Consider the following 27,844-nt stretch of genomic DNA (forward strand, 5'->3'; position numbering starts at 1 on the left):
ACTTTGCGCACTGTTTGGGAAGTAAGGAAAATCTACCCCTTTCGTTATGATTCTTCAACCCAGAAAACAGTTGTGATAGAATTATAGTAAAAATCTTTATTTATAATGTATTTCTCTCATTACTAACTCAGTTTTGGAACTCTAATAAATTTGCCCGTAAGGAAAATAATCTTTGGGTGAGATTTTAATGTGGCAATTTTTAATCAATTTGAAACTCTGGCAGAGAAAAATGTTGTGAATATTCACAGCAAACTTAAAACATGATTTTTCTGTCATTCACTGTCTTTTTACTATGTCTCTAACAAAAAACTTTCCAAATGAACTTTTATTTCGCTTCCTTAAAATAATCTGGACAATTTGTCTTCACATGTATTTACTACTTGCAATGGCCAAGTTAATTTGTATTTGTGTGTTGGACTCCATGGTGAGTATAATGACACAAAGTGGTCCTTATCATTATAACGTTCATGGGCTGAAACTGTCTTCCCCAGCGTATACCTCCTGCCCACCATATATCTTTTTGAGTTCCCTGTTCCTGAATCCAGCTGTCTACTTCTGCATCTCCTCTTGGATATCTTAAAAGCATCCAGATTCAAGATATGGAAAACCAAACTTTTGATATTGTTTGCCACTCTAATTCTCTTTCATGTTTCCTTTGGTGCCACTATCCATCCAAGTACACATGCAAGTCAGAAACCTACACTTCAGGCTTAACATCTCCATCTCTTCCCACCCTCCACCACTCCACCTGCATCTGCTTAACACCGCTATTTATTTTATCTCCTAAATATCTCTGGAGTCTGTCCCAATTTCTCCATCTCCTCCGCCACTAGGGCGGACCATGCTACCATGATCTTTTCTCTAGATTATTGCAGCAGCCTCCCGATGGCAGGAAGGGTAGTAGCCACATTAGCCACACCCAGCCTCTTCTTTACACTGCATGCAAAGGGATATTTTTAGAAGGGAAATCTTAAGATGCCATCTGCCCGCTTAAATGTACAATGATTTTCCAAAGCCCTCAAAGTAAAGCCTGGGTTCCTTCACTTGGTCTAGAATCCCCGCAACTTCTCTAAGTCTCAGTTTACACTGCTCTCCTCTTTCCTTGGACTCCAAATATGGTCCCTTCTTATGGTGCAACAAATGCGCTGTGCTCCTCCTAACTCCAGGCTTCTAAACTTCTTGTTTCTTCTATCTAGAATGCTCTCCTCTTTCCCTCCCCAAATTCTTCCAGATTCTGCTCAAGCAACACTTCTCCAGGAAAGCCTTTTCTGATGTCCCAGGAGAGATCAAGGCTGCTGAGAGTATGTTTATTGATCCTCTCATTCATTCGACGGTTATCCAGCATCACTGCAGGCCAGGCACTCTTCTAGGCACTTAGGCTACATTGCTGGACATGAAGGCAAGGCTTCTGCTCACATAAGCTTATAATATAGTTGGAGGGAAGAGATAATACACAAATAAATGAGCAGGAAACCACCAGGCAGTGATAAGCTAATGACAGAAATAGAACTGAGTGAGGCATTAGGCCTCTCTGAGCAGGTGACATCTAAGCTTACAACTGAGTGTCAAGAAGGAGCCAAGGGTCTGAAATTCCATGGGAAGAACATTCTCAGCAGAGGTTCCATTGGGGGAGGGAAAGTTCTAGAGACGGGAAGGATACCTTGGGAGCCGGAGTGAAGGGGATTGGGTGATGGAGATGACATCGTAGGAGGTAGGATTGTGCAGGTCAAGCAAAAGTTTGCATTTTACTCAGAGTGTAATAGGAAGACACTGAAGGGTTTTAAGCAAGGAAAGGATATGCTCCCACCTACATTTCTGAAAGACCACTCTGGCTTCTGTGTAGAAGGATTTTAAGTGTGTGAGCATCCAAGAGCTATCCGATGGTGGTTACCGCCAAGGTCCAGGCAAAGATAATGGTGGTTTGGACTCAGATAGTAGCCATGGGGTTGGAGAAAGATAGATAAAAAGAAGACGTTAGTTGGAAGTAGAAACAAATAAGAGAAATTGCTGGTGGACTGGATATAGAAAATAAGAAAGAAAAAAAAAGACCCAGGGATGATTTCCTGATTGAGCAATGAGGTGAATTGTTGAGTAGGGATGCTGAGTAGGAACAGGTTTGAAGATGGGGAAGACAAGAGCTCTGTTTCAGACATGCAAAATTTGAGATGAACATTACATGGCCAAGAGGATGTGTCAGGTAGGCTAAGGCTTCTAAGAATCTGGAATTCAGGTGACAAGTGATGCCTAGAGTCATAGTTTGGGAAACCATCGGCATATACTATTAAAGCCATTGGCCTACAAAAAACAGTGAAGAGGGACCAGGATTGATGTTTGGGACACACTATCATTTGGAGGTGGAGCTGAGGACAAGGGACTTATCAAAGAATGAATGCTAAAAGGAGCAGCCAGTGAATGCGGGCAACCCAAGGGCGGGGTGTCAAGAAGGCCAAGACTAAAAACGATCCCATTAACTTAATTCTGCTTAGGGTAATCTATAACTGTTGCAAGTTCAGGGAAAAAAAAAATCTAAACAACCCCTTCTTAATATATTTGACAAGAATATGAATCCTTCTTTGACTCTCAAAATTAATTTCTCCTACCGAGAGGAGAAAATGACTCCTTTTGAGTAACAAACCTCATTCTCATTAATAAGTGCACATTAGTAGTAGATTTTCCTCCTGCTCTCAACCCAGTAGTCCTGGTGATCTCCCTCTTTTCCTTCTAGATTTCAAATACCGATCAGGTAAAAGGGGAATTTAAAACACCTAAAAATAACAAATTTATGTCTGAGGGTCATGGTCAAATATATTTCCAACAGCATGTGGACACATCAAATGTTGAAAGTAGGAGACAGGATACCCAGTGTGTAGTTGGTAATTTTACAGCGTTTCATTGGATATGTACGCATTTATAGCTTAAAAAGCCCTGGAATCTTCAAAAGAAATGAAGTTTAGGAGGGCAGGGAACAAGGGGAGATAGTTAACATAAATAAATAAACATAAATAATTTGTGTTCTCAAAGCATTTTCGACCTTGGGGTGTGTTTGCATACAGCCGTGTGTGTGTGTGTGTGTGTGTGTGTGTGTCGCTTAAGGGTCAAGCTCCAGCATGCTCACTGGGGGTAGCAGAGGCTTGCATCAAAACACTCATCAAAACGCAGACTGCATTCCATTTCCACAGCCCGATATCAAGATTGCCCAGAATTACATCTTTATGCCATTAGACATCTAATGCAAAGCCATCAAGGCTTTCAGGTTTCCCTGGGGACCCCTTAGGAGGAATTTCTGCAGAGAGCCGGCAACTCAGCCCTGATGCCTGTCAGGAATGAACCGTGGTGCAAGCTTCAGGGAGGGCTTCCGTTGTCAAAACAATAATAGCTGTAATTTTCTCTCCCTCTATTTACAGGAAACAAAGTCTTCCTTCCTGTCCTCTGCCTGTAGCAGAAAATAGACAAGCCAAGCAGATGTCCAAGGATGGCGGAGGAGTACGTCGGGCTGCAGCTTCCTTGGAGAGAAAGCCAGCGCTAAGAGAACCCTGGGCGTGGGGGTGGGAGGAGGGGAAGGAAGGTGGCAACGTATTTGCATCCTGATTCCTAGTGCAGCCCGTACCTCTTGCCTTCCTTTCCTTCCTTCCAACTCCCTTTGTCTCTTTCCAGCTCTTTCCTACCACTGTGAGGCGTGTGAACTAAATATGGCCAGGGAAATCTCCAGCAGTCACTGTATTTTTAAACTCTGGTAGCCTCCTGTTTGCAGACTCATGTGACGTAGATGAACCAGATCCAGAAAGTTTCTCATGGGAATCCAGGGTGCTTCGCCATAACTGCTGCCTTGGGTTGCACCATAACTGCTGGCCCTCGTTAATGTGGCCCTTAGGGTTTCGTTTTACTTCTTCAAGACTTGGGAAGCAGCAGACCCTGTCAATGTACCAGGAATGTACCAGGGCGGCGTTCTTCACGGTGCCGCTAGAGCATGGCCTCCGTGGGCCTATGAAAATTTGCAGGCCGTGTGGCTGGAGCCCAGCTCCTGATGTAGGGTAAACTGCCTGGCATCTTAATAAAAACATGGGCACTAGGAAGAGAGAATTGTTTCTCTCACCATTCTAAGAGCCCTTCACGTCCCAGCCCTTCTTGTTGTCACCGTGTTCCGTCTTGCTCTCCTCGCATATTACCCAACTTTAGCCAAGATAGTCTGCCTTTCCCCTTCAGCACTGCTACCTCCTGTGACTGTTATTTCTCTTTCTGATGCTCTTGCTGAGGTCCTTTTTCACAACTGAAAAGATGTTTCAAAATATCCTGGAATAGAAAATATTTTCTTTTATTTAATAAATACCTTTATTTTCAAGCAATTTCTTCACAAGAATGAAAGTATATTTGAGGATAAAATGAAGATAGGGGAAGCACTCACATACTTGATGAGAAAAATTACCTTTTAAACATCGATGGAAATATGAGATGGTCACTGTAGTTACAGTTTCTTGCAGGAATCCTAAAAGTGTGGTTAGCTAAGTTATACTATGTGTAACTCTGGGGTCACCATTCATGCTGTGGATTTAATTAAATATGATGATTTCCTGGCAGGTGTCATGGAAGTGTCTTGAAGGAGGGGTGCCTTTTTCTGTTTTATGCAAAAGGGCCGTATGGACTAGCAGTATCCACTTTTTTATCTTATTGCACTTTGTTTATCGAGGGCTAACTTTTTTTTTTTTTTGACGAAGATCAGTCCTGAGCTAACATCTGCTGCCAATCCTCCTCTTTTTGCTGAGGAAGACTGGCCCTGAGCTAACATCCATGCCCATCTGCCTCTACTTTGTATGTGGGACGCCTACCACAGCATGGCTTGCCAAGTGGTGCCGTGTCTGCACCTGGGATCCAAAACTACGAACCCTGGGCCACCAAAGGGGACCGTGTGCGCTTAACTGCTGCACCACCAGGCTGGCCCCTGGAGAGCTAACTTTGTATCAGCTACTAGTACAAGCAGTGTTGTGCTGGTAATTAAGCTCTGAAAAAAAGCCCTGCATTGCAGCGTTTGCCAGTTTCCATGGTGTAAATATTTCCCCCCTCAGCCAAGTTCAAGGTCCTGAAGCTCTTGAAAGTGACTGTGGAATTGAGAAGACGTGCTCGCGATCAGCTTTCCTGAGCCAGTACAAGTTGGCTCCAGCATACCACTGGTCATAAGTATTAACTGATATTAACTGCCTTAACTATAAACAAGTGTTAGTACTCTATAAAGTGATACTGTTGTTATTCTCATACAGATAAGGAAACTGAGGTGTGGTGAAGTTATGTTACTTTGCCAAAGGTGGCAGAACCAGTTACCGGTGGAACCAGGCTTTAAACCCAGGCAGCCTGACCCCAGAGCCCACGCACTTAACCCCTACACCACCCTGACGTGACAGTGCAGGTGCTCAGCAAATGATTCCAAATGAGGAAATGTCGATTTCAAGAAGTATATACTCCTTTAGGTTTTGGATCAGTCAGGGGTCCACCAGAGAAAGACCCAGTAATATTTATATGTATTTATGTGCGTTAAGAGATTTACTGCATAGAATTGGCTTATGTGATTCTGGGGACTGGCTAGGCAAGTCAAAAATCTGTAGGACAGGCCACCAGAAAGGGTAGGCTGGAAACTCCTGAGCAGGAGCTGACACTGCAGGCCACAAGTGGGGTTTTTCCCTCAGGGAAGCATCAGTTCCATTCTTAGGGACTTTCAACTGATTGAATCAGGCCCTCTCAGATAATCTAGGATAATCTTCCTTACATAAAATAAACTGGTTATAGACTAATTAAGCCTACAAAAATACCCTCACAGCACATCTATATTCATGTTTGATTAAATAAGGTGGACTATAGTCTAAGTAAATGGACATGTAAGGTGTTAGGAGTTCAACTGTGTTCCCCAAAAAGGGATGTTGAAGTCCTAACCCCTGGGACCTGTGACTGTGAACTTATGTGGAAACAGGGTCTTTGCAGATGTGATCAGGTTAAAATGAGGTCATATTGGAGGAGGGTGAGCCCTTCATTGAATTTGACTGATGTCTTTACAGGAAGAAGATGGAAATTTAGACACAGAAAATCAGAGAGAACACAGTGTGACAGTGGAAGCAGACATTGAAGTCATGTATCTACAAGTCAAGGAATGCCAAGGATTGCTGGAAACCACCAGAAGGTAGGAAAAGGCAAGGCAGGCTCCTTCCTTAGAGCCTTCACAGAGAGCGTGGACATGCCAACACCTGGATTTGGGACTTCCAGCCTCCAGAGCTGTGAGAGCCTAAATTTCTGTTGTTTCAAGCTGCCCATTTTGTGGTAATTTTTTTATGGCAGCCCCAGGAAACTAACCCGACAGGGATCTTAAAAATAACACTAAATGCTAATAAATTCAAATAGTGCCTACATCACCATCTAAAACTTCACTTCTATTTAAAAAATAGTCTTCTTCCCACGATTTTCTTAGGGCATTCTCAGCAGTGGCATCTCTGTGGATCGTTTAGAGTTTGACATGTGTCGGTAAGCTAATTTGAACAGTTTTTATTTAATTAAATACATGATGGAATTTATACACTTTTCTATCAAAGCAATCACTTGAGGAAATATTTCACTTAAGCCAGTGGGATTGATATTGTAAAAGCATCTTTTGTAGTGCATTGAAATAAATATTTATGAATGAATGAGGAATAAATTCATTCATTGCTTTCAGGCCAGTTATTCATTCTTTGGACTTCTTTTTAAGGCTATATAGGATTTTGAGTAATAGTCACAATCAAAGTCAGACGCGATGGGAAACTAAAATGGATTTGATTAATTTTTGCCTGTAGCCTATCGACTGTCTCTGAGGGCCTTTCCCAAACAGAAGAACTAAGAACCTTTTTAGCCATCACAGCAGTCTTAGAATAAATGTACAGACACATCTTACAAGGTGACAGCCTTGAAGGTCAACCGTCCTTTTGATTTGTAAATTTTGGCATGGAAGTTGGTTTTTTCAGTCCATCCTGCAATCTTATAGTCACATCTGTAACGTCATTGCAGCAGGCCAAATGAATTACTAGATTATTTGTTGTGATCCAGATAGTCATTGTACCTACATAATTCTATATCATTGTGCGAGACTGAATTAGACTGATTCCAAGGCCCCAGGCTCACTAACACACAGACATTAATTGTAACATTGGAATTCTTTCCACGTGTATAGCAGTTGAATTTCCATGCTGCATATTTGATGCCTTCTATTATATATAATTGAGTTTATTGAGCACTTGCCGTCTATCAGTAGATACTATTATTTTCAGCCCCATTTATTACTGAGGAGGAAATAAGTACAGCTAAGTGGAGTGATTCTCCCTGATGGCACAACTAGTAAGTGGCAGATCTAGGATTCGATCCTAGGCAGCCTGACTGTAGAGCCTGTACTTTTAACCTTTTCGGTATGTGAATAGCGTGGAAATCACCTTCAGCAACATTTAAGGCACTTCATTTAAGAACAGTTTGCAGGGCAGGCCCAGTGGCGTAGCGGTTAAGTTCGTGTGCTCCACTTTGGCTGCCCAGGGTTCATGGATTCAGATCCCAGGTGTGGACCTACACACTGCTCATCAAGCCATGCTACGGCAGGCGTCCCACATACAAAAAATAGAGAATGATTGGCACAGATGTTAACTCAGGGACAATCTTCTTCAAGCAGAAAAAGAGGAAGATTGGCAACAGATGTTAGCTCAGGGTCAATCTTCCTCACCAAAAAAAAACCCCAAAAAGTTTCCAGTCATTAGCGTTAAACCAATAATGGTTGTGGAGACTTTAAACGGTGAGTATATGGGTTGATTGCCTAAATGCAAAGTGAAAAATGAAAAGGACTTTATCCAATTAATCTACTAATAGAGGGTTAATTAAAAGCTAATTACAACTAAAAACTTCACACACACTTCAATGTTTCATCGTAACAGAGTGCCTACTATGTGGCGTCTCCAACTACAGCAACACATTGTATCAAGGTCAAGAGCAGCAATAAATTGCTAGGCCAGGTTCTGAGGATGTGCTGCCTCCTTCTGAGTGTCTTGGATGGGATGATTTCAGGCCACTGAGCCCCCTTACTTTATAGATTCCAGCCCTGAGGCCTTAGTTTGTGTGCGTGGTGACCCAGGTCTTCTTTCTGCGGCTAAGACTCCTTGGACTCATGACTCATTCGCTGTGTCTGGAAGGAAGTTTAGCAGCAGGACTACTGAAGAAATGGCTACTTTATATGTTGAGATACATTGAGGCTACAGACGTGATTGGTAACCATTTCTGCTTGTATGTTTTTTTGACTCAGGAGACTAGGTTAGCAAGCACTTTATTTCAGAAAAGGAGGGATAAAAGAAAGCCATGGCAAACTCTGTAAGTGACCATTATGCATTCGGCTGACTTTCTCCGTATCTGATTCCTTACTATCTTATTTGCCTCACAAACATGCCACAGCACAGGGATGATACTAGAAGCACTTGGACATATTTCAAATTGAATTATCTTCATTCCTTTTTATTTGAATACACCATGAGAAAATTGAGCTCCCAAATGCTCCTCCTGGGTACGCCTTGACAAAGAGCATTCTTGTTTCCCTGAAGCCAAGAGGACTGTGAGAAAGGGCAAGAAGCGCCTGCTCTATTTTCAGGAGGAGCGCTCCACTGCGAGAGTGGGTTTTCTCATGGCTGTCAGTTGACAAGGGAATTCCACGGGTCAAGCCTATAGTTAAATCAATTGCATGCCTATATGGGAAAAACTCTGCTTATCAAACTTCTCAGTGTAAACACATGAGTCTGGACTCTTTCACATACATTCAGGTATTCAAATTATTTCAAAATACATTTTAAGATTATGGCCACTAAATAATTTGACCAGTGCTAGGGATAAATCAATTGCATGCTTTTCTAAGACACTAAAAAATTAGTTACCACCCAGACTGCCTGTCTACCTGTTGTGCTCCAGGCCTTTTGGAGGCATAGTGTGTCTTCCAAACTACTTTTAGCTCCCCTACTTAGAATGAATGTGCTCCTGGACTCCAGCGACGTACTCCTGTGGTGTTGAAATGTCCTGTTTTGTGACTAGATTTCCATTTGGTCTTAAGGTACCAACTTGCAAAAAGTCCAATTTAAAATGTATTTAAAAGAAGATAACTACTTGGACCGAATTAACTGACCTATTTAATTGAATCACTCTTTTGAATAATCTAGTGTAGATTTAATCCAGTCATTTATCCCCTCAAAAGTTGTCTACTCAATAGCAATCACGTGTCTTAGTCTGCTAAGCTCCCACTGTTTCCTTTTTCCCATTGCTCTAGACAAACCCATAAAGCCATGAGCACCAAACATGTCATTGATCATCTGGCCTCTGTGCTTTCCCCACATGTAGCCTGCTGTCCCTCATTCCCCCTGTGGAATAAGTGAGTTAGAGAACCAAAGGCTCAAACTCCCCAGCTCTCAGGTGAACCAATCTATGTTAAGTATTTTTATTTTGGGATGTGCATAGGTTGGGACTAAGTTCAACTGCTAGTAACAGAGAGCCCCCTAGAGGGAATTAAACAGTTTAAAGGTCTGTTATCACATTAAAAAAAAGTCCAGGAGTATTTGGTCCAAGGTTGTGCGGTAGCACTTTAAAGTTATCAGGGACCCAGCCTCCTTCTCTCCTGCTACTCTGCCTTCTGTTCCCAAGGTGATGAGAGGGCTGATAGAGGTATAGCCATTCACCTCACCTTAGAGGAAACAGTAAGGAGAGAAGGGGTGCCTCTCCCTTCTAAAGAACTTCTGTAGGTACCACACAGTATTTCTACCTTCATCTCATTACCGTGCACATGGCCACATGACCTCAACAGGGAGGCTGGGAAATGTAGTTTTGGCCACATGGCCTCACCAGAGAGACTGGGAAATGTAGTTTTTCAGCTGAATATATTCAAGTTTCTGTTACAAATGAAAAGAGGAGAAATGGACATTAGAAGCGATGAGTGGTTCCTGCCACAGTTAGTATGAAAACTCAAGTTATAGAACAAAATTTTCTCACTTATTCAAGACTCAATAAGCAAATATTTATTATTAAGACACTGACCTATGCACTAAGAATTCAAAGACCAAAATGACGTTGTTCCTGCCCTCAAGGATATTATAGTCTATTATAGAAGATCATCTATGTTCATGTCCGTAGATGCTCACATAATAGAGGTATGCAGAGATTTCTATGAGACCAGCTAGGACAAGCTCCTTGTTCAGGCAAGGGGGAAGGAAAAGAAAAAGGCTTTACAGAAGCCATGAAAGAAAACTTTTGGGAACTGAAGAAGTAATCTTCAGTGACAATATGTTGGGTAGAGTCAAATAAGATAAAGACAGAAAATATGTTCATCAGGCTTGTTAAGAAAGGAGGTCTTTAGTAAGCTTGGGGGCACTGTTTCAGAGGAACGGAGGGAAGTGAGTCCAGTGTGGAGGTGTATAGGATATAGCACTGGGACATTTCAGGATGAGTATATCATAGTTGCATCATTTTTGCTTAATGGTTAATGAGGAAACAGAGAGAGAAATATAGAAAACTCTTTAAGAAACTTAGCTCTAAAGGGGAATAGAGAGGGAAAATGGCAGTTGAAGTCTAAGGGAGGGAGAGGTTTTTTAAGGATAGGAAAAATCTGAAGGTATTTCAATACTACCAAGAAAGTACAAAGAGAGATGATAGAGAGAGAGAAAAAAGGCCTTACTCCCTGAAATGGTGGAAATGCAAGTAAAATCTAATGCCAAGGCATCTGATATATAAGAAAATACTTGTAAAACTGAGGAATGGGTCTGGAGATGATCTCCATATTTTCTATGAAGTAGAATTCACGGTACTGAGATACAAGATGAGAGTCATGAAGAAGGGTGACACCTTTTAAAGCAGCTCTTACTGGCAATGAGGAGGACAGTGATGGATGACAGAAGAGAGGGAGGAAGAGTGGGAAGTACAGAAGGACGTGCCTTCTCCCCGTCCCCAGCCATCCAGGTCCCCATCACAGAGGCAGTTGCTGTCATTAATTTCTTGTGTATTTTTCTAGAGTATCTATACCAATAGAAGTAAATACCAAATTTATCTCTCCCCCTTTTTGTACACAATGGTGCATACTACACACAATATCACCTTGCTTTGGATGCCTTAAATATACAGGGTTGTCCTACTACTCCCGAAATCTCTGAGGTAGCATCAACTCCTCTTTGTCCACTCACAACCAAGGAGACCACATTTCAGAGATGTAAATTGTCTTGTTCAAGATCCATAACTGCTAAGTGGCAAAAAAGAAAAAATGGATTCCAGAATCCAATACAGATCTGGTATTAAATTTGCAACTGTTCTCTCAACTGGAAATTAAATTCAAGAGAAAAATGCACTTGGAAATTTAACACTAAAATGAGTGACAAAAATGCTGCAGCTATGCTATAATCACCATGAAATGTCCCAGCGCTATATCCTATTTCTATTTTGAAATTATGTCAAAGACCAATTGATAGCACAATCAGAAGATTCCAGTTATGTGTGGCTTTCAAAAGCCACTTAGCTCTGTTTTTAGGAAGGTAGTTTTCTTATGCTTCTTTCAGAATTTTTCTCTCCAGTTTAGTCTGAAGCACGATGGCCACACCTACCCATTTTAGGTTACTCTCTCTACTCAATTTACATTTCAGCTTTACTTAGTTACCTACCTGCCCGGGCCAATGACCTCCTTGAATCAGCTTTGAGCTCTGTCTCCTGAGTCTCAACACTTGGAGCTGCCCCTAATGCTGTCTCTCTTGGATAACTTCTTTATCTTTCTAAAGGCAGATCTAAAACGCAGATTAATTCATTGGTTCATTCAACAAGTATATACCAAGTGCCTGTTATGACCCAGAAAGTGTCAGCCCAGAAGATATGATGGAACACAAGATAGGCAAGGAATCTGCCCTTGGGACTTTACAGTCTGGTGTGGAAAATAGATAATAAATAAATGTATTAACTAGAGATCTTTTTGGGTTCTATGAAATAAACTAGGTTCTGGAATGGAGCATTATAGGAGTGAGCCATTTTAGTTTGTTAGAGAGAGATGATATTTAAGTTGAATCCTCAAGGATAAGAAGGAGCCAACCCTGTGAAGAGCAAGGGAAGAATATTCCAGACAGAGGAAAATGAATACTACAGCCCTGAAGCAGGAAAGGTTTCGCTTTTCTGGGAACTGACAAAAGGCCATTGTTGTTGGTGCATGATACACAAGAGGGTAGGTGAGGAATGTGAAAGGAAGAGATTGGAGAGGTGAGGCTGGCCCAAAGCATGGAAAGCTTTGTAAGTCAACGTAATTGAACTTAATTCTAAGGGTAATAGGGAATGATGAAAAGATTTTATGCAGAGTAAAAGGGAGATGTTTTAAAACATCTGATTTTGTTTTTAAACAGTAAATTTGGCTACTTTGTAAAGAATGGGTCAGAGGAGACAAGTATGAAAGTGGGGAATCTGATGGAGGTGTGTGTGTTAGGCTGCATACAAATGATGGTGGTGTGAGCTAGGGTGGGCTGTGGACATAAGCTGGAATCAGTAGGACTTGCTGATGAGTTTGACAGGTGCCGAAGATGATCCCTAGTTTCCATCCTTGGTAACAAGGTAGATGGCAGAACTGTAGTTCACCTACCCAGATCTTTTGTAGGGATGAAAATGATGCCTCTTCTGGGCTGACACAACCCCTCTAGGCCTCAGCTGTTGGACAGATGTCACCTTTGACAACGAAAGAGGGCCTCTTTCATCCAGACAGATGCAGCCCTGCTCTAGGACATATAGTCCACTAAGGATGTGCAACCTGGATTTCAGACCTCCCACCCCTCTGCAGGGGGCCTTTCTGGAAGCTTACTTGGTGGGTCTGGTATCATGCTACTAGTACAGCCACTGCAATGAGGGAAATTGGAGGTGGTCCAGATTTGGTAGTAGGGTGAGCGTGGAGAGGAGAAATCAAGAGTCCCATTTTGACCATATAAAGTTTGAGTTGCCCAGTGGATAATAAATAGGTGATATCAAGTAAGAATTTGGCCATACCAGTTGAGATTAGAGGGTAGTGGAGGACTACAGTGAATAAATGTTGGAGTTGTTAATAATCAGATGATACTAAAAGTCACAAGACGAGATGGGATCACTTAAAGAGGGAGAGAAAAAACCCAAAGTAGTGATCTGAGGGACTCTTAAATGTCAAGTTCAGGTGCAAGAGAGACACCAAAAGTGGAGACCAAGAAGGAAGAGCCAGTGGGGTAGATGGAACACTAGTGAAATGGAGTGGCCCTGAATCCTAGAGTGGAGTGTTTCTGGAAGAGGGTAGTAGTCAATGCGTCCAGTGCTGCCGAGAAGTTGAGTGAGATGAAGCCAAAACAGCATCCAATGGTTTTGACATCAAGAAGGTCACTCGTGACTTTTGCCAGAGTGGATTTAGGAGATTGCTTAGGACAAAAGGCAGTTAGAAGGAAGGAATGGAAAAGTAAATAGGTTAGGAAAGAACACTCTAGAATTGTTTTTCTGCAGAAGGTCAGAGAAATGGGGCAGTAGCTGAAAGACTGTGTGAAGCCTATAAGGGTACATCTAAAGACTCTGGTATTGGCCACACTAGGCTGTGACTGAATACTCCAGCGTTCTCAGGCTTCTGACTGTCACTCAGGAGCAGTCCTGCCCTGGGAGTGGGCAGCAGGTTAAGTTCCCACTTATTTCCTACTGAGCTCACTCATTCATAGATCATCAGTGTAGGCGTCTTTAGAGAAATCTCTATATTCGGTTCAAAGATAAGAAGGCAAATAGCCATTTATTTAGAAATAGTCTGACACCCGCGCTGCTCAAGCTCCCTCATTTGATATTTGACTTGCTATAAAAAAGAAAAACATCTTCTTGGAAATTGTTCTTCTAAATAGAAAACACTCCTCTGTCTGGAAGGTGACATTGTTGGCACATACACTGCACTACGTTCTACTGGAGGTTTTCAATGTGCACAAGATACAGTTACAAAGAGCGAGCTCATCCCTGTATAGACCTGAACAAGTGTGTGTTATTAACCCCAAAGACACCCAGACTTCACATGTTACTTCTTTACTGATTCTGTTCACTCTGAGAACTGGTCCCTGTCCTGACCTTTCATGCGCCTGTGCGTTCTCCTTTCTTTTTCTCCAGCAGCAGCAGAAGCAGCATCCTGCAGGGCTCTGTGAGGTTTCCCCTGCCAGGAAGCGAAGCGCCCACACAAACTTTGGTTTGTTTCTAGGACAAGGCACAGTAAGTAGGTAGGTCATGTCTGGCCTCCTCCCAGCTGTGTGAACTCCATGTCAGAGTATGTTGGTGGCCCGAGAGTGATTTCAGAAGGAGGGGCTGCCTGTCAGTCTTGAGGAAATGGTATCAAACAAATAAACTGCTGCCAAGCCCCTGGGTCAGCCTGACGTGCGGGTCCCCACTCCAACGGCTAATTCTTCTGTCCTCTCTTGCCTTTGGTTGGCAAGATTAACGCCAGAAGCAGGTGAGAGAAAATGTGGCAACAGAGGGTTTGCATGCTGACAAGGAGAGTGTGAGAGAGCTACACGTACCTCTCCATCCTCATGGCTTGAATTAGATGACTTCCTTCTCTGGGGCTAAATACAGGTCACAAGGGAGAAAATGGTCAACCCAGGAAAGAGAAGATGTTTATAGCTTCTGCTACTTTTACAAAAATAGATGAAAGGAAAGATTGTTTCTCCCCCGTTTGCAGCCTGTGAACTTCCTTAGCACTGTGCATAACTTGCTGCTTCTTCCAGAAATAGGAGAGTCTGGTGGGACATTGTGTGTTGTGGTTGTTGGGTGTGTTGTGCATGATGCCTACAAGGCAAATCTCTCCAGCTTAGAGAGTTGTTTCACTGCAGCGTCTCCTTCCTTCCTTCTTTCCTTCCTTCTTATTCTTCCTTCCATCTTTCTTTCTTTCTTTTTCTTTCTTTTTTTCCTTCCTTTTTTCCTTCCTTCCTTCCTTAGTTCTTTCTTTCTTCTTTCTTTCTCTTCTCTTTGTCTTTTTCTTTCTTTCAGCTTTATGAGTTATAATTTGCATACCATAAATTCACATGTTTTAAGTATAATTACAGATTTGTGCACGCATCATCGCAATCCAATTTTAGAACATTTTCATCATCCCAAAACAGCCCTCCTGGCTATTAGCAACCACCTCCCATTCCCAACTCCAAGCAACCACTAATCTGCTTTCTGTCTCTGTAGATTTGTCCTTATGAAACATTTCATATAAATGGAATCATACATACTTTTTGTGTGTGTGTCTGGCTTCTTTCATTTAACGTAATGTTTTTAAGTTTTATCCATGTACGTGTGAGTGCTTTGTTTTTTTTTGTTGCTAAATAGTATTCCATTGTATGGACATGGTACATTGTGTTTAATCATTCATCAGTTAATTGATATTTGGATTAATTCCACTTTTTGACTAGTGTGAATAGTACTGCTGTGAACATTTGTGTACACGTGTTTATGTGGACATATGTTTTCACTCTTCTAGAGTTAATATGTAGCAGTGGAATTGCTGGGTCATATGGTAAATTTGTGTTTAACATTTTAGAAATTGCCAACCTGTTTTCAAAGTGCCTGCACAAATTTACGTTTCCATCAGCAGCGGATGAGAGTTATAGTTTCTCCGCACGCTCACCAACACTTGTTAGTGTCTCTCTTTTGGATCAGAGCCATCCTGGTGGGTGGGAAGTGGTACTGCAGCCTTTTTTACACGAGTTGGATTTAGGGAACTGAGTTTTTCTGGTTGTCAAGGTATTATCTAGTTCTGCTAGCCTGGCAGGAGATATTCTGAGAAAAAGAGACCAAACAAAATGAAGAGAAAGTGATGACTAAAGTGACACTGTGGTTACAGTTTTAAAAGAGAAATGATGTAAAAAGAATTATTCCTTTTACAGGTCAATAATGATGAACAATTCACTGTATACTCTAATTCTCAAAAAAGAAGAAGGAAAAGAAGAGGAAGAGGAAGAATCAGTTTGTCATGTCTCCCTCCTTGCTTCCATACAATAAACAGTCCTTATCTGCCATTTGAGCCATCCCTATTGTACATTTAGGTCTCTTGGGACATCCGTATGTAAAGCTGAGATATAGGCGATGCCCACCATCTGGTTTGTTACTCCAGAACACTGGTGAGGGAAGTATGTCAGGTTTTCTCTGTACCAGTTTTCAGGGTATATGGTACCCACACTAAGATGTTCTGATCCAAGGAAACACTTCGGAGATCTTCCTGTTCCCATGGCAAATAGGTAGGAGATGAGGCTCTGAAAAATGTATCAAAAGAAAACTGGTTTTTTAAAAAAACTCTGGTTGAAAACAAAAACTGATAAGCTAGTCAAATTGAATAATTCTGATTACCATTTTCCCACATACTTATAATTTCCTCCAGTGAATATTATGTGCATCTTGGGGCATTAATAAAACTTTTAGAGTGTTTGGTCATTTTTGTGACTGCTGGGAAGTTCTTAGTCTTTCATTCTGTTTTTGGAAGTTTTATTAAGCAAAACACTGCTGATTTTCACTTAGCAATATCTGCTTTGCTCATATAGATACAGGTTTTCACTTTTGTCTGTGACTCCAGGTAAATTATTTGAAAACTCACTGGTTAAAAATGAATATTTCTCAACATGAGTCGACACACTTTTGAATGTTTGTGCATCCTGGAGTGACTTTACCACTTTTTAACCAACTTTTCCCAAGCTAATTAGCTTTAAAAAATTATGTTTATTTATGGCTACTCGTGTTTTCTTTACTGTTTAGGCATACTCCCAAATATTCTTCAAATGTATGTATTTTTTATTCTTTTATTCATGAAAGTAAAAATAAAACCTCTAATCGGGATGCAGACCTGACCATTTTTGCTGTGGTTCTTGATTGGCGTTACTGAAAAGAGAATATATATTGTAATTGTTTTCCTAATGTTGGAAAGAAAGCAAAACCTAGAAAAGTACTACCTAAAGTACAATTAAGTAAATTATGGTACATTCATTCAAGAATGGCATTCCATCATTTTTTTTTTTTCAAGATTGGCACCTGAGCTAACATCTGTTGCCAATCTTCTTTTGTTTTTTTTTTCCTTCTTCTTCTCTCCAAAGCCCTGCAAATACATAGCTATATGTTCTAGTTGTGAGTGTCTCTGGTTGTGCTGTGTGGGATGCAGCCTCAGCATGGCCTGATGAGGGGTGCCGTGTCTGCACCCAGGATCCAAACTGGCAAAACCCTGGGCCGCCGAAGTGGAGTGCACGAACTTAACCACTCGGCCATGGGGCAGGACCTTCCATCATTTTTTTATGAGAGCAAAATCATTATGTAAAAGCATACAAATGTCCTCAATATTTTAAAAGTGCAAAAGCAAGTTACAGAGCCTTATATGTAGCATGATTCTATTTGCATCCAAATGGTATACATATATATATGTCTTTTTATATCTATACATATATCCTTTTATATAAAAACATATATCCGTTATCATATATATATGTGTGTGTGTGTGTGTGTGTGTGTGTGTATGTGATTATGCAGAGGAGCCATTTTGACATATACCCACCTGTTAACAGCAGGGACCCTGGGGATGGAATGAGGTCTTTCAGTTAACATACAGTTATTTGATTTTGCTGAAATGGGAATACTTTTTTATAATCAAATCTCATGTTTTTTGGGTTTTTTTTTTTTGCCGGGAAAGATTTTCCCTGAGCTAACTTTTACTGCCAATCTTCCTCTCTCTCTCTTTTTCTTCTCCTCCCCAAAGTCCCAGTACATAGTTGTATATTCTAGTTATAGGTCCTAGTTCTTCTGTGTGAGCAGCCACCACAGCATGGCTACTGACAGGTGAGTGGTATGGTTCCGTGTCCAGGAACCAGGCCTAGGCTGCTGAAGTGGAGTGTGCCAAACATTAACCACTAGGCAATCAGGGCTGGCTCCAAAATCCCATGTTTTAAAAGAACAGGAGTATTTAAATTTTGGCATATCTGTTTAGTTGATGTACCTCTTTACATACTTCTATTAATGATCATCAATGGATGGGGCCTGTGCTATGGTTGAATATGAGTATGTCTTTTCTCAAAAGATTTATTATTGCATATTGCTTAGTGAAATCTTAATAGCCAAGTGTCCATTCTAATGCTTTCCTTTGACTTGACTCTACTTAATTTCTCTTATCTCTGGCTACACCCTAGGCCAAGCCCTTTTCTCTAGCAATGCAAACCTGCCTGATGTGCCCTCTGAGCATATTTCTCTATTTCTTTTGGTCAAAACTAGTCTCTCCTCTCCTTCACAGCCGTGCTCACGGCTCGCCACTCTGTGGAGTATCCACATAGCAGTTGGCTCAGAGACCATGGTCATTACTGCAGCTTATTGGGCTGACTTGGTTCTTTCTCTTTCCCACATCACTCATCTCTGACCATCAGCCCATGTGACCTAAAGGCCCACTGACAGCCCAAACTGAGAAAGAATACTATTTAGAACCACCTGAGTTTGTAGTATCTTCTGGTTACAATGCATTTTGAAAAAAGACGTCTGGATTTTATCTTACATCAGACTTCAGATAACCAAATTAAGCCAAAAAGAGCCTTTCTAGGAGAAGTTCACACTTGGGAAATGTTGCTTGACTAGTTCATATGGAGGCATGTGTGTTTTTATTTTACTTGTATTAAATAAAATCTAATAGCTGAAGAGATTTTTAAATCCCTAAATGGTTCTACTTTGGGATTTTAGTAGATGCTTTTACTTATAGACCATGTTATAAACCCTGTCACTTGGGCTTGGTTAGTTCATTTGGCTTCTGCATGGCACTACTAAGCCCAATATTCCCATCTTAGCTGATCTCAGTCCTTCCATGGTTACAGACTACACAAATGTGTGCCCTTGGTCAGAAGTAGGTGTGGCAGGATGCATGCCAGGGGCAGCCCTGGAAGGAGTTTGGGAAACAGGTGTGGCTGTTTCTTTGACACTTTAAAATGTCCTTTATTTTACTTTAGATAGGCCATCCATAAATGAATAGTGTCAAAACACTATTGGGCACTGCATGGGCACTTTGTGGATATTTTCAAGGCTGCATCAATTCAGCAAGCCACTAATCATCGTGCCCATCTATCCCAGGGTATGTCAGAGGAGACAGAGAGAGATGAGACACGTGGACCAATTACTAGCAATGTACAATAATTGCCTACAACTGATACAAACAAGTGTTACATGTCCCAAGGAGGGAACCAATTTTTTCTCTGAGAAGCTGGGAAAATATTCACAATAAAAGTGATACTTGGCTTGGACTTTGAAAGATGGGCCAAGTTTCAATGGAGTGGTGAAAGGCGTCCTGGAAAGGGCACACTACAGAGGCAGAAAGGCATGAGGGCATTTTCAGGGAATTTTTGATGGATTATTTTGACTCAATCAATGAGTTTGAACAGCCAGGAGGCAAATAGTTGATAAATAAAGGTTTTGCAAAGCCTTGAATGTTGACTAAAGAGTTGCACATTTTTCTGTAGAGAACAGGGAGTTATCTGATGTCATTGAGCTAATCAGCATATGACAACGTGGCAGCAGGGTGCCCTCTGGACTGGGGTCAGATGATCCGGAGACAGAGATAGCAGACCACCGTTAGGGGCCAGGAGGGGAAGAGAGGTGATTGCCGGAGCTCTAACGGTGTCCATGAGAACATCAAGGAAAAGACCGCAGTCAAGACTGTGCGCAGGAAGCAGGGCACGGATTTCACGGCTGGTAGAATGTGCCAGGCAGGGTGGAGGGCGAAGACAAGAAGACCTCAGAGCTGCAGAACCGGAGGACTACGTTCATACGGTAATACTATGCGTTCAGTAGTGACATGTCTTATTTCAAGCACCTGGAGGAGGAAATTTCAGCAGGCATTTGGAAATGCATTTGCCTAATGCAAATTAAGTATCCATTTTTGTTTTTAAAGTGAATTAAATTTCCTACGCTCAGGGTAAGTTCCCGCCCAGGAAAAGGGAGCATGAGTCACACTCTGAAAAGCTCCCCCAGGGAGGAAACTGCAGATGTCACCTCCGTGGGGCCAATTGTTGTTTCACAAACGAGGTAATGTGAAACTTCCAAAGACAATCCTGTCGTCTTTGTCGTTAGCGCCAGGTAGGCGGAAAGGGGCAGACCACGCGGCAGTGTTTACAGGCGCGGGGCTTTATCTGCGTCCGTACTCGCTGTCTCCATCCCGGCGACATTCCTGCTGCTTTCCGGTCCCATGGGATAGCGCCAAGTCTTCCCCCTCATGGCAATAAATATAAAAGCCCCCGTGCACCGGCAGCCAGCTTCTTTCATGCCACCAAAAGACACTCTTCTAGCAGGTGTTGTCCAAAGTTCAGGGAGCGCCAACGACCAGCGGGGGCGCCTGGCTGTGCAGGGTGGGCCGGCGGGGACGCGCGCTCCCCCGCGTGCGGGCTGCAGGAAGGAGCGGGGAGGGGCGCCCGGTCCAGCTGCCGGCCTCCCGGGAGAACAATGCATCTGTCACCCAGTGAATGATAGGGCGGCGAGGCCTGAAAGGGTCTCGTCTTCCCACCAAGCTGGCTTGTGCACCTCCGACTGCTTTTGGGCAAAGAGCCAGCAACAGGGGCCTTGGACGGTTCTTGACAAACACACACTCGGTCAAGGAGGACTTAAAAGAAAGAGGAACAGCCAGGGCTGACTACTGCCTTGAAAGGGCCCAGCGGATGGGAGTGCACAGGCAGAAGGGCAGTCACTGCCTTCATCCCGCCAAGCCTGGGGTCTCTCTCCTGCCTTCCTCCCGCTGCCCACACCACCTCTTTCTGGAGAGGATGGAGAGAGGGCATGTGGACTGATAAGCCAGCGAGCCACTATCCGGGAAGCCTGCCTGGGGTCACGCTGCTTGATTATCGCTGAGGAATCCTGCTGTGGGCTATTCCTGGCTCCAGCCCGAACCTGCTCTCTAACCTCACGCAGGCCCCTTTGATTGCCCTGTCGCTCAATTTCCCCTTTTCATCAATACTCAGCCGCGCTCCAGGACAAAAACCAGAGGTGAGGCAGCAAAATATCCCACCACCGGGGAGAAGGCTAGTGTTCTGTTTTGTTCTTGTTAAAGAACAAAATCCTGCTTATTACTTTCAAATGTGAATATAAGCATACATACAATACACACATTCATATATATTCCAATATGATTATTTCACGTACACATGTATTCATTGCTAATAAACTATCGACGGTCCTTTAGGATCTGATAAAATGAATAAACAAGACAGATAATTCAACTAATCCACAGCAATTCATTTAGTGATAGTCTTAAGATTATATGTGCTTCCAAACATGGTCCCTCTAACCTTGTTTCCACTTTTATTTTGTTTAAGAAGCCCCACGTGGACGTCAGTTCTCTGGAACCCAGGTCAACCTCACAAATCCTTTGCTCCCGGGTTGGTGATTAGGTTGCAAAGAAGAAGCAAACCTTCATCAAGGCCTTGAAATTAAGTTAGGGACAGAACTGGAATGGTCCCCAGGGGTCTGGATTTCCAATGCAATACTTTATTTAGTACATCCCATGACTTATTCATGACCCGATTCCACAATTAGATTGTAATGTTCTAGACATCAAGACTATGCCTTACATCTCTATTTATTCTCAACACTGAGAACTATGATTTGCATACAATAGGTGCTGAATAACTGCTGCCGCTGAACAAGTTGATTTCTCTAAAATCTCAGAAAGAAAACAAGATGAACAAAGAGAAATAAGGACCCCTGTAGTGTCACAAAGGGGGAAGAAACTCCATTATTCTATAAAATACAAGCAAGGTTGAAAAAAGAGGCAGAGAACACCTATCTGTGGATAATAACGTGGGAACTTTGGTTGTGCGGGTGCCTGGTATAATTCTGAGAGACATTTCTATGCCAGTCAAAGGTCACGGGTGAGTGCATATAAGGCAAGTTTTAAAAGAAGGATAATAGATGATGATTTTGGAAAAAAAATTCTGGAAAAGAAGGACAACTTCTGGCTTGATTTTGCATCACTATTATAATAAATAGGTCACAGATAAAAAGATCCTGTGCCCAGTGTATTCGGAAACCCGATGATTGCCGGAAGAGCCTAGAGACATACTGCAAAATCACAAATCAGATGAAGGAGACTCTTGAGGGTTTTAGTCAGGAAAACATAACTGTGAAGGAGATGTGAATTAGAAGAGGCCAGAAAAGACGTTTTGCCAAAGAAATATTTGGAGTGGAGAGAGCAGACCTGTCAAATTTCTGTGGACATATAGGAAGCAAATATCTTCCCATGAGGTGAACAGTCACAAAGGTCCATCCCATCTGGGAAAGAATCAGTATGGAGAATCAGAGAAGAAGGAAGGAATAAAAGGACAACCACGTTAAAGTTCTCCAAGAATGACTGCTGGAGATACAGAAAGGACCCACAGGTAAAAGACAGTGAAGAGGGAGAGGCGGTGGAAGCTGGAGCTCAGAAATTCAAAGAAGACTGGTGCGCCCCTGTGTTCCACTCCGAGGTTTCCTCCGCAGGTTCTCCTCAACATCGACTCTGCGCAACCTCATCATCAGAAGGAGAGACAGCACTTAGGGACATATGTCTACCCCTTCTTCTTTTACTTTTATATTCGCTAGAGAAGATGTGGAATTGGATGAGGATACTGGGCAAGGCTGAAGAAGGGAATTCTCTTCTGTTATGAGCATGAATTAAGATGATGTTACTGTCAGCCCCCATCCGTGTACCTGCCGGAACTGGGAAAAGGTGAAGCTTGCAGCCTTTCGATGAGTCTAGATTTCTTACTTCAGGCAGCGGGGTCTAAGGCAGCCATATCCGCAGCTCTGGGCTGCAGAGGGATTCTGTGCAAAATGACACAATATGCAGAACTGGGCTTTGTGTCCCTTTCACCTCCTTTTCTGAATCTGTCTCCTGTCTCTTGCTCCTTCCCTCATCTCCCAGATACTCAGCATCCCAGGCTGCCCTCAGAAATTCGTGTCTTTAGCTTGCCTTACAAAGTCTCCCAGAACTTGAACATGAACTAAAAGGCCAGCATCTTACACTAGCCCCAGAGTGGAGAGGCTGTGGTCTTGTTTGTAGCAGACCACAATCGAGTTCTGGCTCTGTCACCTCCTTTGTGACACTAAACAAGTCACGTAGCATTTGAGCTTTTGTATTATCGAAAACATTGGGAGGATAATAACTACCTTCACTCCATCACAAAGTCGTGAAAATCTGTCAGATAATAAGTCAAAAGATTGCACAAAATAGTACATTTGCAAAGGTAAATTATTTTCAATGTCTTTTACTATTTGGGCAAAAAAAGCCTCTCTTATGTAACATAACTTTATTGTCATACAAAATCTTTGTCAGGACATAGAGACATTTTTAAAGATGTATGATATTAGATTTCCAGTGATAAAGAAAAGACATGTGGACTACACACATTCATGCTTAAAAAAAAAAAACCTCATGGAAGAAATATTCTGCCTGCCAACCACATGGCGAGTCTTGTTTAGATGGGATTTTAAATTTTCTTTCTTTCTTTTTCTAGTCGAATCCTTTCACATTTATCTTTATATATATACTTATGCGCACAAATTTATCTTTTTCGAGTAACTCAGTGTGTGTAGCATGTTAAGAAGTTTCATTGCCTTCTGGAACAGTAAGGTAAACAGATTTTAAAAGGGTCTAGTGATTTTTTTTCTCAGGGAAGCAAAAGACCGGGGATGATAGTCCAGAGCTTGCCTTCACAGTGGCTTTCATTTATTCTTGCTGCTGCCATTTGAATAAGGAGAGGGAGGGCACTGTGAAAAGAGGTGTTCCAACCTTCTCACTCAAAATTATGACGGGAGAGCTCACTCTTCTCAAAGAGAAAGAGGTGGGAAAAGGGCAAGATAGTAAAATAACATTGGTGAGTAATAAATCGATGATAATTGTATCACAAAAATGGAAGATAACCCACGCAGCCACTTTGAAGGAAACTTATGCAAACAAATTTAAATGCAAAAAAGAACAATGAAAATACATGTCAAGAAATCCTAAGAAGATAGTAATATAGAAAGAAACGGGTGTACAGTTGGACAGGACTGATTAAGAGCTAAAAAAAAAAAGGAAGAAAGGTGTTGTTTGTTAATTTGCTCTATTTTTGAAGAGAAAGATGATTACAAATATTGATTATGTTTAATGATTATAAATAGAAGAATAAAGCACGGAGCTCCTGAGAATAGCAGGGTGATGGCAAGAGTTTTGGGGAGCAAATTATGAGGAACATAGAAATGTATGAATAAAATGGATGAGGGAATAGGTTATATAGAAATGTAATGAAAAGCTGCCAGTACTAGAGTGCCCAAGAACGGTGACCTATCCACAGACGCTGATGGTTTAGGAAGACAACTGGCACTGCAAACATTCTTAGGACAAAATAAATACTGAAGTCAGAGCAATACTATGAAGAGAGAAAAGAAGACAGCTAATAAGTAAGGGAAGTCATATAAATTAGAAAATGGAGACATAATGGAAGAAATTATATAAAGAAAATCACCCATTATGGATTATTGTCTGCTTCGGTTTGGTGGTATGTTTGTGGGTTTGACATTTCATAGATTAAAAATAGAAAAGAAAAGAAAAGTAGGTAGCTAATTACAATGGAAATGAGAGGAAAAGACAATGATAAAACCAAATATAATTTAAATATTTAAATTTTTAAAAATGGATTTAAAGAATATCCAAGAAGTTTCTCCAAGACCTACGAGGAGGTTCTTCTTTAACTCCATACACTTCTGTGAAAAAAGGGGAGGAGGCTGCTTTGTATGAAGTGTAGGTGTTTTCCTAGTTTAAATCTATAAGGAGACAAACTGGATTTAAACCCAGTTTAAACTATGAACTATAAGTTTCTTAAATGGCCAGGATATAAAGGAGGACCCCCAAAACAACTTGCGAGTGATGGTTTTAATATCTAATACTTACCACATGTTAAGTGTATCTCTGCTCCAAGGAATTTTAAAAATATTCAAATATTTCATATCATATAAAATTGTTGTTTTACAATTTGTGTTTTGGCTTAAATAATTTTATTCTGTCAATATTAATTTTTAAGCTATCAAATGTTGACTTTTTATATCATTGGGGAAAATGTCATAGGAAACTCAGAAAGTAGTTTTTTGAAGCTTTCTAGAAGTTTGTTTAACTATCAAGGGAAGTAATGATAAATTAGAAATTTTTTTGCTGGTGGTTTGCATTTCTGCTTAAAATCCTAGGCCAAAGTGTCAGCTGATGCATTCCTGTCAAATCATTTACTTCACAGCTTAATGAATAAATTTATTTGAGTCCTGGTTTCCTAGAGTAACGTGGATTTTTTTGAAAATCCAGTAAGTATTAAGCTTACAGGTGTCTTTTTCCTGGTGCTCTGAAAAAGTGACCAATCTCTCTGTGTGACAGCATCACACCACAGCTCGTAGCCACTCTGTGCAATAATCTGCAAATGATAAAGACTTTACAGGACAGACCCACATGTCTACTTGCAGAAAGCTCTCTGTCAGACACAGCGGGTGCCTGTGACATCTGAGAGTGGATCAGCAGAAAGACATACTCAGCAGCTCAGGAAACCAATTTACAGACCCTGGAGCAGGGCCCTCTGTGTGTGACTCTGAGGGGGCAGGTGGTCCTTGAGGCTTCCCCAAAGCAAATGACACTGGATAAAAGGAACATCATTTACCCATCAAACTGTTAAGTGGCTTAATGAAGAAGAGAAATGCCAAGAGTAGACTGGAACCCTAAGATGACAGCAATTCCTGGGCAAAAAGCAAGTCATTTCAAAATACCAGGGAAAGAACTTTGAGACCACTGGGAGAGACGTTTCAACTTGGAATAAAATGAAAGAGTGAGCCTGGCAAGTAAGCGTGGGCTGTGGAGTGTTAAGTTCTCTTCTCGAGCTGGGGTACCCAAAGCCTCGTATCTGATACCCTCACCAACGCTGAACACGGAGGAAGAACTCTCTTTGCTGGAACAAATAGCACTCCTCTGTATAAAATGAAGTTTTAAAGCTTATGACCTTATTTGGGCAAAAACATTAAATAATTTCTTATATAAACCTGGCCGTGGGGCATTTATATGGGTAAATAATATTTTCTCACTTTAAACTTGTTTGAATTTTAAAGTTGGATATAGGGAGAGGTCAGGAGGCAAACCTCAGAAAGGCTGAAAAACATAATCAAGAGACAGAACTTGAATCCAAAGCCTGATTTTCAGGAAACTTGGGATTTCACAGATGTATTTTCTGAATATTGTTATACAAAAAAAGAGAGGTAACATACAACATTATATGTTTGATTAAAATGAAATGAATACAATAAATTCACCTTCGTCCTCATTGATAAATATATATATGCTTAACGCTTTGAATCTAAAGAGGGTTTTTCAAATAAAAAGTATGAGCTATTTAAGAAAACTAGCTCCATTAATTGGGAGATTTGTTTTATTTTAATCAAGCACAAAACTGAGCCGGGGAAGGGTTATGGGGTTTGTTATTGCTTGCTGTTGCAATTATTGGGTTATTTTTAAAATGTCAGATTAATTCCAGTCTCTTATTCATTAGTTTTTTTCCTGAATAATTTGGAGATCTATGTAAATATACAATAACATTTAAAATTTGGTTATCTGCCATCATTAAAGACATTTAAATAGGAGGCTTTAGGAAATGGCAAGTGAGAAAGAAAAAAGAAAGGGTTGCAACAATAGTATCAGCATTGGCAGAAAGTCATAACCATAATCATGACTTTATGGTTAACTGTTATGACTGTTCCCATAACTATAAACGCGTGGATGCCCGTATGACTGCAGGTGAGCTTAGAATCAAGAGAGATGAAATCAATCCCCATTCTATGTGGTCTACATTTCAGTCTCCTATCCTTCTGCCCCTTGCTGGTGCATCAGTCTGCTCTCAGGCCAGGTGGACTCTATCCCAAAGATAAGTCATTGCTCAAGTTGAGAATAACATGAATAATAAAAGCAGCTAATATTTGTTGGGCCCTTAGCGCACTCTGAGCTGTGCTAACCATTTACATGCATTCACTTATTCAACCCTCGCAATTCTGCAAGGTACGTGTCTTTGTTAGATTTCAAGGATTCTGTCACACACTCTCCTCACCTCCCTCAACATTCTAACATTTCTGAAATTAGAATGCATTTACAAACAATGACAAGTCATTGATTTGTGCTTTCTTAGTTGGATATCAAATAACGGTATGGGGCCGGCCGGTGGCGCAGGGGTTACAGTTTTTGGGTTCTGCTTCGGCTGCCCAGGGTTCACAAGTTTGGATCCCAGTGCAGACATGGCACCACTTGGCAAGCCATGCTGTGGCAGGCATCCCACATATAAAGTAGAGGAAGACGGGCACGGATGTTAGCTCAGGGCCAGTCTTCCTCAGCGAAAAGAGGAGGATTGGCAGCAGATGTTAGCTCAGGGTTAATCTTCCTCAAAAAAACAAAAAACGGTGCATCTCACAATTGATGTCCTAGAATTAAAGACACATAGCACTGTCCTCATTTTACAGAGTTTCAAATTAAGGTTAGAGAGGTTGTGGCACTATTCCAGGGTCACATGACCAGGGGAATCCTGGTGCAGAGGTCACACTGGGAGCAGTCTCGCCTCCCAAGCCCTCAGTCTCCATCAGTGTCCATGGTCCCTTTGGGGGATTTCTCACAGAATCATAGCTCACCCTCAGGAATGAGGAAGTCCATACATTCTGCACTTGAGCTTGTCTCTGTATTACCTGAAAATCACCAACACTAAAAATCTAGGATTAGGAAAGACCAATTAAAACTATTTTGTTTAAAGAAAAAGATGGAGAAAATATCCCATAGTCAGTCACTCCTGATTTAATATGATTTTATTCT

General features: G+C 41.5%; 2 long non-coding RNA genes across 3 annotated transcripts in view; both read left to right on the plus strand.

Annotated features, from left to right (window-relative positions):
* Positions 1-6,034: 6,034 nt before the first annotated feature.
* Positions 6,035-16,847, plus strand: LOC139073404 (uncharacterized). 2 transcript variants are annotated; one of them, XR_011522099.1, is made up of 3 exons: positions 6,035-6,163; positions 14,137-14,243; positions 15,894-16,847. It is a non-coding gene; the product is annotated as an uncharacterized lncRNA (long non-coding RNA). The 2 variants fall into 2 exon arrangements; XR_011522100.1 differs by lacking the exon at positions 6,035-6,163 and having other exon boundaries at positions 14,120-14,473; positions 15,894-16,025.
* A 2,704-nt stretch (positions 16,848-19,551) lies between these two features.
* The window catches only part of LOC103566427 (uncharacterized), a 62,795-nt gene continuing 54,502 nt past the window's right edge, over positions 19,552-27,844 (plus strand). The window contains exon 1 of the long non-coding RNA XR_548490.2: positions 19,552-19,788. This is a non-coding gene — a long non-coding RNA (uncharacterized lncRNA). The remainder of the gene's footprint in view (positions 19,789-27,844) is intronic.

The sequence above is a fragment of the Equus przewalskii genome, chromosome 9, assembly GCF_037783145.1.
Source record: "Equus przewalskii isolate Varuska chromosome 9, EquPr2, whole genome shotgun sequence".
Taxonomy (NCBI): domain Eukaryota; kingdom Metazoa; phylum Chordata; class Mammalia; order Perissodactyla; family Equidae; genus Equus; species Equus przewalskii.